The sequence below is a fragment of the Betta splendens genome, chromosome 16, assembly GCF_900634795.4.
Source record: "Betta splendens chromosome 16, fBetSpl5.4, whole genome shotgun sequence".
Taxonomy (NCBI): Eukaryota; Metazoa; Chordata; class Actinopteri; order Anabantiformes; family Osphronemidae; genus Betta; species Betta splendens.
In genome coordinates, this window is record NC_040896.2 from 20,496,416 (window position 1) to 20,513,461 (window position 17,046).

The window sequence follows — 17,046 nt, forward strand, 5'->3', positions numbered from 1 at the left end:
AGGAAGGCAGACTGCTCAGTGGAGGAGTGAGTGAAACAGACAAACAGAGCCAGAGATATCAGAGGAAAGGATTGGAAAATAATCAAGGATTTGTGAGGAGAATTAATAAGGAAGATAGGCACAAATAAGCATTTTTTTCTGACTCTCTGCAAAATTAGGAGGGATGGACTACAATTATCAAACAGGGGAAATGGCATGAGCTACATAGACACCTAATTATAAAGGATAACCTAGATATGAAGGTTGCTGTCTTTTTATTTTACACACTTTGACTGTGAGGCTGGGGTCTTTGTGCTCACTAAACCAGATATTCATTGGATAGAGAATATTCAGAGAGTGTTTAATAAAGTAGCATTCTCTCATTCTTTGCCAGCAGTCGGCATTCTGTAACGAGCCTATAATCCACTGAGAAAAGGGATGATTTTAACTTCACATAAAAGCCTTTCTTTCCCCCCACCACTGGAACCATATTTTAACGCCGGACCAGATGATTATTGGTGTCTGAGATAAAGCTAAAAACATAATAATTTGAAAAGAACACACATATAATTAGAATTATTTTTCTCTTTTATATTTCAGGAAGGTGTAACAACACTGATTTGTAAAGAAGCTGTGTCTAAAGGACACTGAAGGGCCGCATTCGCTGTGCCGGGAAGTGGCCGGTGTCTCGCTGGTGTTAAAGTCCGATTCAGAGCTGAATGTGTGACGTGCTCTGTGATGTCTGTGGCCTCCAGACAACGCGCCGGCCGCAGTCACTGTTTGCAAGACAGCCAGATGTTTGTGCGATGCTGCCGCTGCAGGACTATTTATTTGTGGCCGTAATTCACCTTCTGGAGGTTAGTTGACTCTATCGCCTGACCCAGCTCTCAGTAATAGGGTTTGGAGTCAGGAACTTAAGGTGATACAAACAAAGGGCTAGGCTAGGGAGAGATGAGGCGGGAGGAGGGGGGCGTGTGAAGGAAACTGGCAGTGAAATAATCTTTCTTGTGTGATCGGCCACTGAGACATTCCATTGGTGTTTTGTGCGAAAGAGCCATTCATCAACATATCAATAAAAATATGGAGCAGATTATTATTGTGTTTGCTTACCATGGGCCACCCTCGTAAATAATGTCTCCGCCGCTGCTGCCTGTATTAATTAAAATTAGAATGCTGATAATGTGGGTGCTCTTTTATTACACAAGCTGAATCAATTTTACAGTCTTATTCAGCCCCACAAGGTCACAGAAAGTTGCCGGGGCGAGAGATGGCTCCTTGTAAAGCCGCTCTGCAATCAGCGCTGCTGGAAGCAGGACACAGGGAACCAAACTAGTCACATAGACGCCTACCGTGAACTTCTTCACTCCAGTGCCGCCAATTCAAGACTGGGACGAGAGAAAAGGCCTCTTTCAGCGCATCCGTTAATGAGAATGGTTCTGGGTGACTCTGGGAGCGGCGGAGCCCCAAACCAGCTAAATTATCACCTTGAAAATCGTGGACGCTCACCTGTCAGCAGCCAGTTACCACAGCCGGCCGACACGGAGCAGCATTAGCGTTCATTTTGCCCCGTGGTTCAAATATTTGCTCTGTTTTTTAACTAAGTTCCTTGAGGAAAATTTGCGATTTGTGAATCTGGGCCACCGGAGTGAAACTGGGTTTGATTGGAGTGGCTTTAAATGGGAGGTTCTGGTTATTAAAATAAATGAATTGGTACCACCGTGGTGGCAGTTTCTCGTTTTCAGGTAGATTGTTGTTCTCATTAACAGGCAATTGTGGTGTGTGTTGTCGAAGTGGAGCCCCTGTAAAAACACAGACGGATTACAAAGTGGCTTTGAGAAATGCTTTCGCACCAATACAGTTCTTAGTGGGCTCGGTTTGCATTTGCTGACAGTTCACAGGAGAGAGTGTGTTTTGTCCAAATGTTGAATCTCAACTTAGTCTAAATTCATAAGGCACCCCACTGACTCGTTCCTCTGTTTCCCCCTTCCTCGGAGTTCCACTGTCAGATGGCCCAACAACAATAGATCGCACCAGCCCATCCGCCAGCTCCCACCTTTATAGCTCACTGCGAGGCTTTAAAGACTGGATTTAGCATGGCTTGGCACAGTTCAAACCCACAAACTATGCCACAGATTGAAAAAAAATCTACATATCTGCTTGTCCCATTTTCATATTTGAAATGCGCTGCGTTCAACTTGCCACATATTCAATTTTCTCTGAGCACTGGGAGTCCAAGACCACAGTGATTCGATTCTAATGTGTCTTCTCGGTGAGTCACCTGTTAGAACAAATAAGCCCCATAATCTTTATAATAAACATCATCATCCTAATGATTGTTATGCATACACAGGGATTTGTCCAATTAGAGATATACTTGTATCTATAGTCCTGTGATTTGCAGCAGCGACATTCGAGCGGTATGTTCTTAGTGAGAGCACGTCTTGCTAAATAATAATAAATTAGCATTTTATGAATGCTGTGCTATCAGTGAACAAACATTTTACACATTTCGTTTGCTCGCGCCTCCTTTTACCCGTTGATAATTGGGTGTGTATTTCCTTTCTTGGGTAAGTTGTTTCCTGTGAATTTTAAAATGACCCCGCGTTCCCTCGTGAATGCGTGCATCTGTCATGAAATTATACATTCCATCAGCCCTCCTTGAACTGGGCATTGACTCTGCGCCGCAGACTCGGGCTCTGGCAGCGAATCTTGATTATGGATTCTGTGATATTGTAAATGACTTGAGATTCTTCTGAATGTTTCGGATTAATCGGTTTGTGCAGATGTGGCTCCCCTTTTTTTTTTTTTTTTTTTTTGGTAAGCGCCATCTTGAACAGTTGCTCATTTCCATTCCCCCAGCACATTCTGCATACAAAGCAGATTTCCCGATAGGTAATCCTTGTAAGGTTTTTAGAAGACAGGTTATTAGAGGATTGGGGGGCTGTGTGTGTGTGTGTGTGTGTGTGTGTGTGTGTGTGTGTGTGTGTGTGTGTGTGTGTGTGTGTGTGTGTGTGTGTGTGTGTGTGTGTGTGCATGGAGGAAAATTATGTACATTTTTTAAGTGGGTGACAATGAGCTGTGTCTCAAGGCAGGAGACATAGTAACTGTCTCCTTGCACTTCTCACCTAACAACATACCACCTTCTTTAAAATGAGCAGACACCAGGTACACAAACACACATGCATGAACACACACACACACACACACACACACACACACACACACACACACACACACACCATTCCATCTGCACCCCCTTCCCTCTCTCTCTCTCCGCTGCCACCCAGAATTTGTTGAAAAGCCTGAGGCTAAAAAGCTGGTTACTCTCCCCTGGCTTGCAGCTCCAGCTCCAGATGAGTCCTGAATGCCAGGGCTGGTTTGCCCCATCATCCGGTGAACCCCAACACCTAGCTCCCTATCATCCAACCCCGTCTTAAACCCGGCGCTACCTGTCACCTGTCAGACGCACCCCACCTCTAAGTGGCCGGTGCTTTTCCATTGGTTTTAGATGTCTTTCATATCATGGCTCATTAAAGCGCAGCGCAGTAGGCAGCATATTTACATAGGCTACTGGGGAGGTTTTAATTTGCGTCGGTACAGAGCATGACCGGAACTGAAGAGTGCAGCGCCAAAATGACTTTTCATAACGCCCTCCCTCCCTTTTCCGCCGCCGCCACCCTCCCCTTTCTCGTCCATTCCCACATGAAAACATGTAGCTCAGCGTAATTGCTTGAACAGGGCACAAAGACGGAGACAGAGCCATCACCAAGGGGACTGCGGTTCCTCCCAAGCGACAAACTGGGAGGCCAATCAAAGCCGGCAATGAGCAGTCTGTCGGTTGTGATCATTCTACTGAATATATACCATTAGTCTTTTCAAAAAGTCCCAACTCTGTGTAACTTCCTAATTTCTACTCACTTTGTCTGGCTACTACAGCCATGACTGAGTCCAGAAGCAGACTATCCTGCCATCTGCAGCTCCACTTTCATCCCAGAAATGTCCATGTTTATGTTTACTTAGTTAATTAGAGGCTATTTCTCACTTTCAAATTGATACTTTCATCATTGCAGCTGAGTTTGGATGTATGTGAAGTGTATTGGATAAAAGCTTAAAGATAATTTGTGTCATTCTATCTCAATGTTTGGGTCAAATTAAGTCTTTATTGCATTTGTGTTTGTAAATGGGGCTATAACATAGATGCTGGATTTGAACAGTGAACAGTTTTTTCTTTGGAGGGCAGGGGCCCCGCTGCTGAAGCATTTACATGACGAGATAGTCAGGACTTGTAAGTTGCCTGTAGCAAAGGAGTATCGTCATTTCCTTCAGACAAGATCTTCAACAGTGATTCCACCAAAACAGTGGAGCTTTCCCAGTTTGCAGCAGAGACTCCCATGTCTGCCAGAGACACTGCTACCACTCTCCACTTTGCGATTTTATTCAAAAAGACACGGAAGGAGAGAGGCTAATATTGTCATAACATCCTCTGTGTCACTCCCAAAATACACGGAGCACTGGGACGCTCAGCAGTTGCGGCGTCCGCTCCTCAAACATTTGCTCTCCTCCCACATCTCTCTGAGGACCCGGCACTACAAACTGGCCCCTGCAGATGCACTCCAAGAAGCAGGCTGTTCATCACGCATTGTCATAGAGCAGCCCCCCCCCCTCTTTTTAAATCCGCCTACCCATGTACCCCCCTGTCTCTCCCCCATCTTCCACTGATGCTCCTGCTGGCCTTACATCCCAGCACAGCGCTGCGATATCAATCAACAGCAATGAGGCTGGCTCCGGCTTCCTCATCATCCCAAACAACAGTCCAGGCGCCACACCCCGGCAAACACGGGCTGGACGGACGGACAGACAGGCAGGCAGGCGGGCAGACGCACGGCCATGTGATTTCAGTGTAATTTTGGAAAGCATATTGTCTAATTTTGCCATCTGTCTGGGAGGGAGCGATGGCAGCGTGGAGCTCATTTGCCGTCTGCTTGCTTTATTGCGGCGATACAGAACAAGTTTTTGGAGCAGGCCCGGGTTTGCGGCCCACTGGAGCTGAGAGGCGTGTCGATGCAGGCACCAGGTTCCCAGCACTCCATCATGGACGGCGGTCCGACGTGCAGAGAGCGGGCGAAACACCTCCGAACGGAAGCTCGGATGCCGCTCGTATTAGAAATGCAACAGTGAAAAAGTTGAATCTAAGAACAGACTCTTGACTATGAGCTCAGCTCAAGTTTCTCAAGACAACTTGGAAAAAAACGTTGCGCACACTGTGACAGTTTTGAGCTGTCTCTCATACTGTACCACCAGGCCATTATGAAATTGTTCCAGTTTGCGGCGAGTGGTCATATAGAGACACACACGCACAGGCACACACGCACACACACTCTTTGCTGTCACACATTGTGGATCACGTCTGGTTCAGCTGCTCCTTGGCTCTGACATTAATACAGAGCAGATTGGTGGAGATCTGCAGCCCTTGTTGTTTGATCTTTCCTCCTCTTGCCACATTTCCTGGCACTGCCCCCCTGCCACACCGCGTGGCGCAGGCAGGACTGGCATGGCCTCAACGTGCCTGCCAGGTTTGTTCTCTGTCTTCTTCCCCTTCCAACTTATTCCCTTATGCCCGCTCCATGGATTCAGTTCTGCAAATTACAAGAGCTCCCCTACCCCCAGCGACAGCCCGAATTCAAGAGACCTTCAATCCACCAGTTTGTATTCTTCAGAACGGAGCGATGCTACCTCGGCCTGCAGTGTGTCACGTGATAATTCCCCTCTGCACTGAACTGGGTTAGTGTCTTCGTTCTGTTTTTCCGAGTTCAGCTGAGAGATTCTCCTCTAAAAATCACTTTTCAGGCCAAGTTATTTCACCAAATATTTAAAGTATTAACCTGTAAAGCCATGACCAGACAATATATACGAAGATATCTTCACCTTAGAACAAAAGACCTCGTCAGCCAACAGCAGCCACAGACTCAGCTTGAACAAATGCTGCATTATCTTATCATTCATAGCAAATTCCATCCCATTCTCTGTTTACTCAGGAATGTCATTTGCGTCGTAATGCCCGGAGTCTCAATAGAGAAATAGTTTAAAATGTCACATTCGAACATATAAATTAAAAGCAAATATATCTTAGAGGTAAAGCAGTATCAGTGCCTCCTGTATAATCTGAGCTATTTGCTCAAAGAACAATGTCAATAGTGTCCTTCCTCTGCCTTTTCCTCTCAGGGTTGGGATCACGATGGGTGGGAAAAAGCAGCAGCTAATTTGGTAATAACATTGCCTCATAATGTCGGCACCCAATTTGCACGGTCTATCTGCCATTTTACAACAATCTGCCTTCCCTTTATGAATCGGCATCAGATCTCCTGCTTATCTACACCCCCCCCCCTTTTTTTTTGCGCTAACCACTTCATTTGTGACTAATAGCACACGCACGATCGTTATCGTTCTAATTTATTCCAAGTTTAAGATGAAGGGCCGGATAAGGTGCGAGAGACAATAAGTTGAAAAAGCCAGTGTGATGCCTCAGTTAATGAGGCACATCGTCTTTTTAACGCCGCCGGGGTCAAAAGCAGAACACCCACTGATTGAGAGCGAAGGGGAGGAAAACTGAGGCGGCAATTCAGAACAGAGAGAACAGAGAGGCAGGGTAAACCGGAGCATTCTTCAGTGAAAATCAGCTTTTGAAGAAGACAGATGATCATCACAGCTTTGTAATGGAAGCTGATTGAGTACCTGGAGATAGGGGTGAGCTGAGGTCTATGAGGGGGACGGACTCGCCATGGATATGGCTGATGCCTCAGCGCAGGTAGCTGCTCTGTCACATGGAGCCGGCCGATGGCATTTCATGACAGGCTATTTCAAATTGGGCTGCTTTTAATTTCTTGGAGATGTGATCATTTTAGTGCCATTTGTTTTTGCAGTGACATTTGTGAAACAGCACCACTGGACATCGTTTACAGCACAGGGCATTCTATTTACGTGCTGTATATGTGAAGAGAAATAAGTAGGAATAATGTTAGAAGTGCAATTCAGATGTCGCTGTATTTCCAGCTACTTTGTTTGTTTGTCCGCTTTTTCATGAATCCACAGAAGAATGATAAGGCAGCGTGGTGAAACACACAGGATCAGTCTTTCTCCCAGGCCTCCTGGGCAACATATGGAGCCCTCCAAGTTAGCGTTCAACTTCCCGACGGCTGTTGTGAGAAGTGCGGCGCTAACTGCGGCCCTCAGAGAGCTAATTAGAACCCTCGTGCATAAAACCTTGCTTGGAAGTTGCTGTGGGCTGCACCAGTCCCAACCAAGGCGGGATCTGTGCCGCCTGCGAGATAATAAACACCATTTGCATATAATGCTGAGGTTCGGCATCCTTCGAGGACGGCCCGGCTCGCTCACACATCAGCCGTCGTCAAACGCGTCGATCGGAAACGTTCGGGCAGAAAGCCTGATCTTTCGACTCTCTGAACCGAGAACCTTTGAATGAGTGAGTTTGTTATTATTCAAGCACGTTTCGCTTAAATCCTCATTAATACAACTCCTACCCTCCGGTGGCTTAAACTCATGATTCGAGACAGATAAAAGTCCCACATAAGGGACCCTCACAATACATATTTAGCTGTGGAGTAATTAAGCTGCATTACGCTTCATTCATACCTGCCAGAGTGTAATACTTCGCTGTTACACAGTGACGCCTTCGATTAATGAAAACGTCTAAACCAGCACACATCTGGGATCGCTGTGCAGGCTGTAGCTGCACTGTATTTGTCATGCGCCGTGAGCCAACACAATTACACAGACCCTACATCGTAATTGCTACGTAGCAGCTGCTACAATGGTAGAAATACCTTGACAGAAAGCGCCAGTAGGTGTAGCAGGTAGTGGAGGAAGACGAGGAAAGAAAGGGGGGGGGGGGGGGGGGGGGCGCAACCTTTTACCGAACTGTAAATCACGCTTCACTTTTAGGAGCTGGTAAAATAAATAATGTCTGAAAGTGCAATGATTTCAGTGATTTAGGGGAGCTTTTGAGAAGCGTATTACTAGAGGTGACAGCTTGTGGGAGATAGGCAGGTTGTGTTAAGAGGAAAGGATAAGAGGCTATGACATTATGTCTGCAGGGTTAAGGTGTCAGAGTCAAAGTGTGAACCACTATTACCGGATCAATACTTCTCAGTTTTGCACTTATCTCGAGCCCGATGGTTAGCAGCAGCTTCTGTGGATATACACAGGAAGTAAATGCCACTACTGAGAGGGAGACCGCGCGCCTGCTCTATTTTCCGCCCGCTGCTGAAGAGCATTGTGACAGGATTGTGTTGAATATTTGCACAGTTTTACAGGAGAGGCTCATGTCTTTGCCGGTTTTTAAATAGGATTCCTGCTCTTGACGCTGACGCTGTGTAATATTATTTCTCTTCATCACACTGTGCCAAAAATGTATTTATTGTTTTGTTACATGAAGTGAGATTCTGTTAACTGCTGCTGCGGAAATGTCCTTTATGCTTTAAGGTATAAGACATAAAAAAAATAAAATGCACTCATGTCATGTCTGCTCCTGCACAAGGAAGAGAAACATTGTCACAGTGAAAAACAAGAAAGTGTGCACTTTCAAGTCTTTCATTAAACTTCTGAAGCGTTTGAGTTAATCCTTGCTGTACATAGAACAAAAACTCAGCATTCAACAATTTAAAAAAGCAGAGCGAGCGAGCGAGAGACTGAGAGAGGGAGAGGGAGATGGGGGAACTGGCCTGATCGCTACATATTCATATTCCTATGCAGGCGTTATCACTTAAAAGGCTTTCTAATTACAACAACAAGACAAAAACTCCTTGGATTCCTTCCAGACCCGCTAAATGATAAAATAAGCTCGCACTCTCTCTCCTTCTTAATCTCTGCAAAGCACCTTGGAGCCTCATCTCCCAAATACAGGCGAATGAATGTGAAAATGCCATTTAGAGATGCAGGTGTGACATTTGATAAGAAACTTCTGGATTAAATATGTTCTGCTAATGAGGAACCCAGCTACCCCATCAGGGCAAACTATTGGTGGGATTGTGTGCGCGCTGATAACATTCCGCACGCAAACATCCAAATTCATTATTAATAAACAGCCGCAGTCTCTCTATCACACAGAAAGTCTGGATCCTTCAGTGGAGAGACAGGGATGTTGCGTCTCATTAGGAGAGGCTAAGGAAAAGAAGGGGGAGGTACGGGCGGTGTATGTGGCGGGTAGGGGTATCAACTGTTTTCATATTTAGCTGTTTGGGGCTTTTTTTGGAGGGGGAGGGAGGGCGAGAGAGATAATTTCAAAGGGTATGTTAATGGTGCATTCAGTGTTGGAACAAAAGGGTTGAAAGTTCCAGGGGATCTGGCACCGACTGTAATTCTGGTTATAGCTAATACAGAAAGGAGGGGATAGGCGGCTAAGCCACTGGAGCAGTAGACTGGGAAGTCCCTGGCCCCAGCTTGACATTTCTAATGATTTTGGGGAGATTAAAGCCATATTACTGCTGTAGTCCGTAATGTGGCGCTGTAATGAGGTGGGAGTGCACCGCCGTCCTGTGGAAGTCGGGCCCCGCTTCACTACCGCCGCGAGGAAAGCGGCCGCGCCGCCGACGGACGCCGGGTCCGGGAGCCGGAGTTGGAGAGGGATCGAGGGGAGGAGAGCTGCCAGCGGGAGCGGAGGCTGCCGCCGCACGCCGCAGCCTTGTCAGTCTAAACCAGCTTAGCTCAGCCAGCCAGCAAAGTGTCTCAGACTGACAGGCAGCACTTTGTTATTCGGACCAGTAACCGGAGGTCCGCGGCAGCCTGGAAATATTTTATATTCAAATAGAAATTAGAAATGGAATGTGTTATTTCAGTCCCAGGAAATAGCGGTGCAGGTGCGTCGAAACTCAAGCGGAAATAAATAAAAAAGGAGCTGTAGAAATTCTGCCAGCGCTCTGTTTTGACAATTATTATTTTGGCCTTGTGGCTTTTTCTTTTTTTTTTTTTTACAGTACATAGTTTAAATAGAAGGACGGACAGTGATGCCAATTCTAAAGTCAGCCGCAGAGAAATGAATATTCTAAAAGGTGTTAAAAAATGCACGCGTTATCTGCAAAAATAAAAACACAGGTAATTCCGCGTTAGCGTGTGCAAATGAAGGTTGCCGGTGTCGTCCGTCCATTTAAGCGCTCTTTATGATGTTAATTAGTTGTTAGCGTAATTTCCCAGCCGCCGCCATCGACCGTGAGAAGTTCAGAGACCTGCTGTTAACTGGGAGTCAATGCCATGGCACCATTTCAAGAGCTCCCAAACAGGACGGCCAGCGATAACGAACAGGTGATGGGCCCTGATGCCTGTGGCAGCAGCAGGCTACCGCGAAGACAATTGAATTCATCGAGAGGAGTGAATCTCCTGGACAGCGTATCAAATGTTAAAACAACGCGCGGTGCATGCAATTTGCTTATGCAGACGCGTGATAAAGTGGGCTTATTTAAAAGATAAACAGAGCGGGGATCTAATGCTGTAAATTGTGCATGCCTGTTTGTTCCCTATGAGTAACGCCAGAGGTTTATAGTCCCAGACACAGGCAGTCGTGCTTTATGGCTCTTCTGTTTTTGTGATAGCAAGTATTTATGATATTGGAATTTATGTTGTGGTGGATTTGCGCTGTCTGCGTGCCGCTGGTGGTCTGTATTTAAATGCACTTGAGTAGATTTGGTGTTTGTCCAGCGTTTGAGTCGATGCCTTCAAATGATGTCAGCTTTCGCAAGGGGTCAGATTCATTATCCCCCGCGCGCGTCTCGCAGGAATCCGGCCTCCCAAGGTTAAATTCGCGGCATTCCGACTTCTCTCCGGGAACGAAAGCCGTTGGAACAGAGAGGCGTTTCATCTGCTCGGCCCCTGCTCCGGCTAATCTTAACCCTTCGCAATAACGTTTCCACTCTGCTTCCTTCAACTCCACACACATTTGCTCTCCCCTCGCTGCTTGTGTCCCGTCACGATTTAAACAGCAAACACAAAATGCTGACGATAACCTGAGAAAAAAAAAAAAACTTGACTCCAAACATTATTTTAAAGACCAGATCTGAGACGCTGAGAAGCAGCGGCCGGAGCGATTATCTGCTCTGATCCCTCTCCGATGCACCCGAGTCATTCATCTGCCGCCCCCCCCCCCGGACACGCAGCCCTATGCAAAAGGCCGACCCCTAATCATGTCGACACCGTGTGTCAGTGCTGTGGATGAGCGGGGCCTAGAGATGAGAGCGTCTCTGTAAACACGGACGTGCAGCAGGGAGACCCCCCCCCCCTCGCTCCCCCCGAATAAGCAAATGGAAAGATTTAGGGATTTTGCCGGGGCCCAACTTTGTAGCATCGGCTCAGGGTCTTTCTCAACATTTTCCGGGATGCTGCCTATGGGATATTGTTCTTAGCTTATGAAGCGCCGCCCGCGCTTCAGAAGATGCGTGTCTTTTGTCGGTCGTATTAGAATTTTGGAGCTCAATCTTCTTTTCATCCCTGACTTTTCCTACTTGGATTAAACTCCTAAGCATCTGCTGATCGGCGTCTTGTCTGTCAGTGACCTTTGCCTTTGACCTCTAACATTCAGACAAACAGGAAGAACCTTTGAGGAACCCTTGTTGCAGCTCTGCAGACGTTTTACATTTGACCTCTACATTTATATTAATAGAAGTCAACTTTCCCCCCAGTGCTGTCGATTAGAACTATCATGGCAGACTAGTAAATCTAGGGGTATCAACCGAGTGCTTTCCATAAACAGGCTAATACTATTGGCTGTATCACATGGGAAGTATATTAACAACAGTCAACTGTGCTCTCTCCCCTGTCAGGATTCTATTATGGAGCATGTTCCCGCCCCTTGTTTTGATACAGCGGTAATTTAAAGACCGATCTTAATTGACTTATTTTTTCCGCATGTCTGTCGGAGCTTGTGCATGCACAGCAATAAGAGTCTTGTTTCTTTATTGGGCCACACACAATGTACTGAGTTCAATTTTACCATTCATAATGAATGCAGCCTCCCCATTCAAATGCAGCCATAAGCACACAGCAGATAAGAATTTAATTAAATGTAGATTAAAACCAAACAGGAAAACACACTGGCTGATAATTTTTTATCACGTCCCCTGGTCATATTTTTCCCCCCTCATACTTTCGACTTGTTCTTCCTTGGGCTACGTCTTTTCTGCTTGCCAAAAGTGGCGAAACACCTCACACATCTCACCGTGGCGCCGTGAGATTGTGTAAAATGCAAAGCGAGGGGCGGTCACACGATTAATCAGAATCCTCGTGTCTGGGGAGGATGGAAGCTGGCAGAGGATTGGGGGGAGGGGGGGGGGGGGGGGTGCAAGGAAGGAATTAGTTGCTTCATCCCAAATTTGCATCATATTCCAAAGGACAATCCCAGCACTGTAGGCAAGGGGAAACATATCTCGCTCTCTGCAGGAACAATTAAATATTTGCCACAATGCTGAATAAATGTCACCTTCAGTATCAAATTGTCCATACTTGCTAAACACGATGTTACAGTGAGTGCCTGGAAAGCATGCCCGAGCAGAGAGGAGCCGCTGCTTTAGATGTGGACCGCAGCCTCAGCTAACATACTGTAACACACATTCAGGAGCTGTTAACCTCAGGCACTAATGGTGTGTTGAACTCCACTGGGGATAGCAGCGAGCTAGAGACAACTGCAGGCTTGTCAGGGATTTCCCACTTTTGAAACATTACACCCGGCTGCTCGCTTCCATATTAAACACACACAGGTTTTTTCTTTTTTTTTCTTTTTTTTTTCTTTTTTTTGTGCACCCTGCTTGAATTTCTCTCCGTCCGTGTAGTTTAATTATTCCGATAAGTGAGAATGCAGCTCTGCAGCATTTTTCTCTTTTTCATGTTGTGTTGTTTTTTTTTTTGTTTTTCCAGTACGAACGTAGATTTTCGCACCATCTGCTGCACATATCATGCAGCATATTTCCCTTGCATTCAGCATTTACAGCACTTTCAGACAGCTGTTGGTTCAGACAGTTACCTGAGTGACTTGACAGACGACAGGTTTTTTTTTTTAATTAGAGGTGACAGCAGCCTGATCTTGTTGTCGTCGTGTGCTCAGACTGGAGCACTCCACAATCGCAGGCTGGTGCCGTACGGCGTCAGCAGCGAGGTTGCGAGCCCGACGCCGGCGCCGCAGCCTGCCCGCCGCGCTGCTGCTGCATCTCAGTTCCACTCTATTACCCTCACGCAGGCGATTGGCCTTTTCTGTGGGGAAAAGAGCAATTTCCTGTCGCAGTCTGTTTGATCAAGTGCTAAACCCTTGTGATCAATAGAGAGACAGATGTCGGCTCCAGATGGCCGCGTGGTGATACCTGGGGCAGCGCGGGGGCTTGCCAGGACGACAGAATGGCAATGAGCAAGGGCAGCGGCTGCGCTCCCGTTGCACCAGCCACCGAGACACAATGTGACAAACGCAATTAGGCCTTTTAGCTGCAGATTATTTATTTCTCTTGCAAACCGACAGAAAATTTAATTAGCGCATACTCTACGCAATATGTAGAATTACAGGGGTGCAGAGAGAGAGGGCATGCTGGGATGTCTCTCCAGTGGCTGGAGTGTATCAGAGACGGCGTGGGTTTGCGTGTTGCTGTTGCAGGAATTAGCCAGGAGTTAGCATCATGCTCATAAATAAGACACAGCAGCTCGAATGTAGGTTTGAAGCACCATTCAATAAGTATTCCTGATGAAAACCACATAACTACTTAAATTTCAATCCTCCCGACCAGATCAATAATGTGGAATTCCAAAATGGATGACAGGTGCATCTCTCTGGCTTGGCGTCCTTCTGGAGAGGGACAAAATAAGTGCCAGCACCAGAAGGCCAAAATAGACTTTTCCAAAGAGGAGAGACAGAGTAGCAGAGAGGCTCCCATTTTTTAAACGGCGAGCATTTGCATTAGGGCTGGCATCCACCACGCACACACACACACACACACACACACACACACACAGTCGCACACTTAAACGCACACACAGACTGGCCGGCCAGCCCATGTGGCGTAGGGCCGGAGCCATGTTGGAGGAGCCACTGAGGCGCGCGGCGATGGCACGCCGCTCTCCCAGGAACAGCGAGCTCGCCGCCGTTGGCCCTCCGCCGTTCACCTGCTCCCGCCGAGGCATGATGGGTAAGGGAGCGCCTGCCACGGGGCCACAGCTGGAGCGGAGGGAGGGGCCGGGTCCGCAACGGTGCTCAACGCAGCGGCGTCCTGTCACGAGGGGTCCGGCGGGCCCATTAGCGGGGCTCGGTCAGGACGGGCCCCCGACCAGCCTGCCGCCGCAGCGGGGGCCGCAGTAAACACATGTCCACTGGCCACGAGCAGCACACAGGCAGCACCTCCCCACAGAGAAGGAGAGCTAATAGAGAGCTCAACGGGACAAACCTGTCCAAATCAGGAATAAAGCAGAGAGGAGAGCAGCCAGTCACAGCGTTAATAGTCGACTCCTCTTTCTAGTGGACAGGGAGGAGCCCACTGTGCGCGGCAGCTAATGAGCGAGAGTAGCTCCGCACTGTCGGAATCTGAGGCCGGCATTGTCTCAGGCTGACGGCACACAGCTCCAACGGCACCTGCAACGTGAAAAATGTCAGCAATTCCACTTACTGTTTACGAGAGTGCATTTAGTTTGTTTATCTGCGATAAGCAGAAAAGATGAACATTTTTTTGTTTACAAGTTTGGAATTAATTATTGCTCAGTTTGGCTAAATTCAATGCTTAGAAAATAAAAAAAAAATACGCTAACTGAGCAGAAATATTTCAGAATATTTCTATTTTCTCTTCCTGGAAATTATTACAGCACCATTAGCCGGCGAGCATCCCCCTGCCAGTATCATCCTCACTGTATTAAAACAGCTAAACAAACCTCCAGAGACCACACACAAAAAGTATTTTCATTTCAAAGTGAGACATTTAATTCTTACTCTGTAACACATTTGCTGAATCACATTATTGCTGCATGTTTTTTTTTTTCCTTTTTGTCTTCAAACGGTTCACAAACGTGTGCTGCGTGTCATTGTTCCATGTGCCGTGGTGCTTTTTATGTCTTTGTTGCCTGTGAATGTATACTGTGGCGCGGCGGCATGCACGAGGCTCCCCTGGGAGGACTTTTTAATTTGTGGATTTTGACCTGCGTGCCATTCGCTCAAGGCCATCCATGAGCTCTCGGAACTAGCTACATCTGCAAAAACACTTGATGCTAAAATTAGTCTGGACGCTGTAGTGCAACGGGAGGGAAATCTGGGGCGTTTGGGGTGTCAGACGCGATAAGACGAGTCAGGGCTCCTTAAAAACATATTTACTGAAATCTGTTTATTTCCTCAAAAAATGGAAGATTTCTTTGCCTGCTCCGATTTTTTTTTTTACAAATGAAATATAAAAAGATGTGAAAAAGTGACAAAAGCATTGTGACATGCATGATTACTGCCGTTAAACACATGCAGCAACAACAGGCAAAAATGACAGAGGTTTAGTCCTGTGGATTTGAGTGGAGACAACACAATTTCCAGGTAAATATCCAGTCAAAATGAGGTCAGAAAAAAAAGTCTGCTGATCTAAATACATATTTCATGAGAGTAAGATCTTTAGCACCTACCTGCAAGGACGTATAGGCAGACTGGCATCTCTGCTGCTCTGCCATGTCTGAGACGTCTCTGCGTCGTGGATGCGAAACCTCTGCCGGTCGGCTTGAGAATGAGAAGAGTGCCTCCTAGTGGCAGAGGCCCGACAAGGCCGGGGGAGGCAGAGAGAGAGCCAGTCAGTCTGTGCGAGTGAGTGGCTCGGTGAAATAATAGTATAGTCAGCTAATTCTAGTTTAGTGTAGCGTCAATAATGGTGAGCTTGTTTGACCCTGCAGATGATGAAGTCTAACTCAGCGTTTTCCCCCTCGGCTGCTGCTCTCGCTGCTGCTTTGGGATGGTGACGGCAGGTGTGACAGCCATGAGTCATCCTAATGTGTTCAACTCTGACGATCCAGAAACAGTCCAAATATTTGTCGCCATTCATGAGGAGGATTTGTTTAGTGTTTGTCGCTGCAGCGTCTGTTGTCAGGTGCAGATACAGATATTGTTCATCCTCAGTTTATAATTATGCTCTCAGCGATGCCGAGAAGTTGATTGGAGAGGTTGTCTGGTGTGTGTGCGTGTGTGTGTGCGTGCGTGCTTGCGTTCGTGCATTCGTTCCTCCTGTGATTAAGCTTCGCTAAAAGAAGCGGTGGTGAATCAACGTGCAGCTGTTTGATATTCGTAGGTGCGAGGAGGCTTGTTCTCGTTTGACCAGCAGGAGCTGGAGCTGATTTGGAGACAAGAAGACTAGAGGTCTTTAATTACAACCTCCTCCGTGGCTTCAGGCATCACTGGCCTCCCTTCACCATTAAGACCAGCAGTTAGTGCGGAGTTGACAGTGAACATGATGCTTCAAAGCAAAAGCTCCGTTGCTGCAGTCTATTGAATATTTGCCCATTTGTTTCTTGCCTTACAATCCACAACCCACGCTGCATTTGGATCCGACCAAACGCCCGCTGCTCGTTTTCCCAGAAGCCCCGTTCAGCGCCTCCCATAACACGGGGCTATGGTGCAGTGGGACTGTACTCCAGTGCTGTAATGGCCTCTGCAACGGTAATGTGTTTGGACAGATGGGAGAGGCGAGTGCTGATGTGCTTAACTACGCATTTTACAGCTAAACTATTAAAGAGTTGTGCTGTTTACACACCAACATTTGAATACCTGTCTTCAGGCCAGTTTAATTATCCGGGCCCTTCTGTTATTTCTGCTGCTTTGTTGTCTCTCAGCTTTTGCACGAGGCATGAGAGATTTGTTTGCAGCTTCATTAAGATATGGTGCTGGTAGTGGTTTGCAGGGAGCGGGGGGGGGGGGGGGGGGGTAGCCATTCCTGCTCAAGTATCTCATACTCTATTCTCCCAGCCTCCCCAATACATACACAGATACTGTACACACCAGTTTTCCTATAAAGTCATTTAAAATGAGAAAATTAAAAAATGCCCTGTGATGCCTGCACTTTGAAATCTCTCGGG

General features: G+C 47.0%; 1 protein-coding gene and 1 long non-coding RNA gene across 3 annotated transcripts in view; one reads left to right on the plus strand and one right to left on the minus strand.

The window, feature by feature from the left end:
* The window catches only part of zfpm2a (zinc finger protein, FOG family member 2a), a 126,779-nt gene that overhangs the window by 102,234 nt on the left and 7,499 nt on the right, over positions 1-17,046 (plus strand). The gene's annotated exons all lie outside the window — the stretch shown is intronic.
* On the minus strand, positions 12,833-16,050 carry LOC114843581 (uncharacterized). The gene is made up of 2 exons (XR_003783605.3): positions 15,610-16,050; positions 12,833-14,587 (listed from the first exon to the last, which is right to left on the minus strand). It is a non-coding gene; the product is annotated as an uncharacterized LOC114843581 (long non-coding RNA).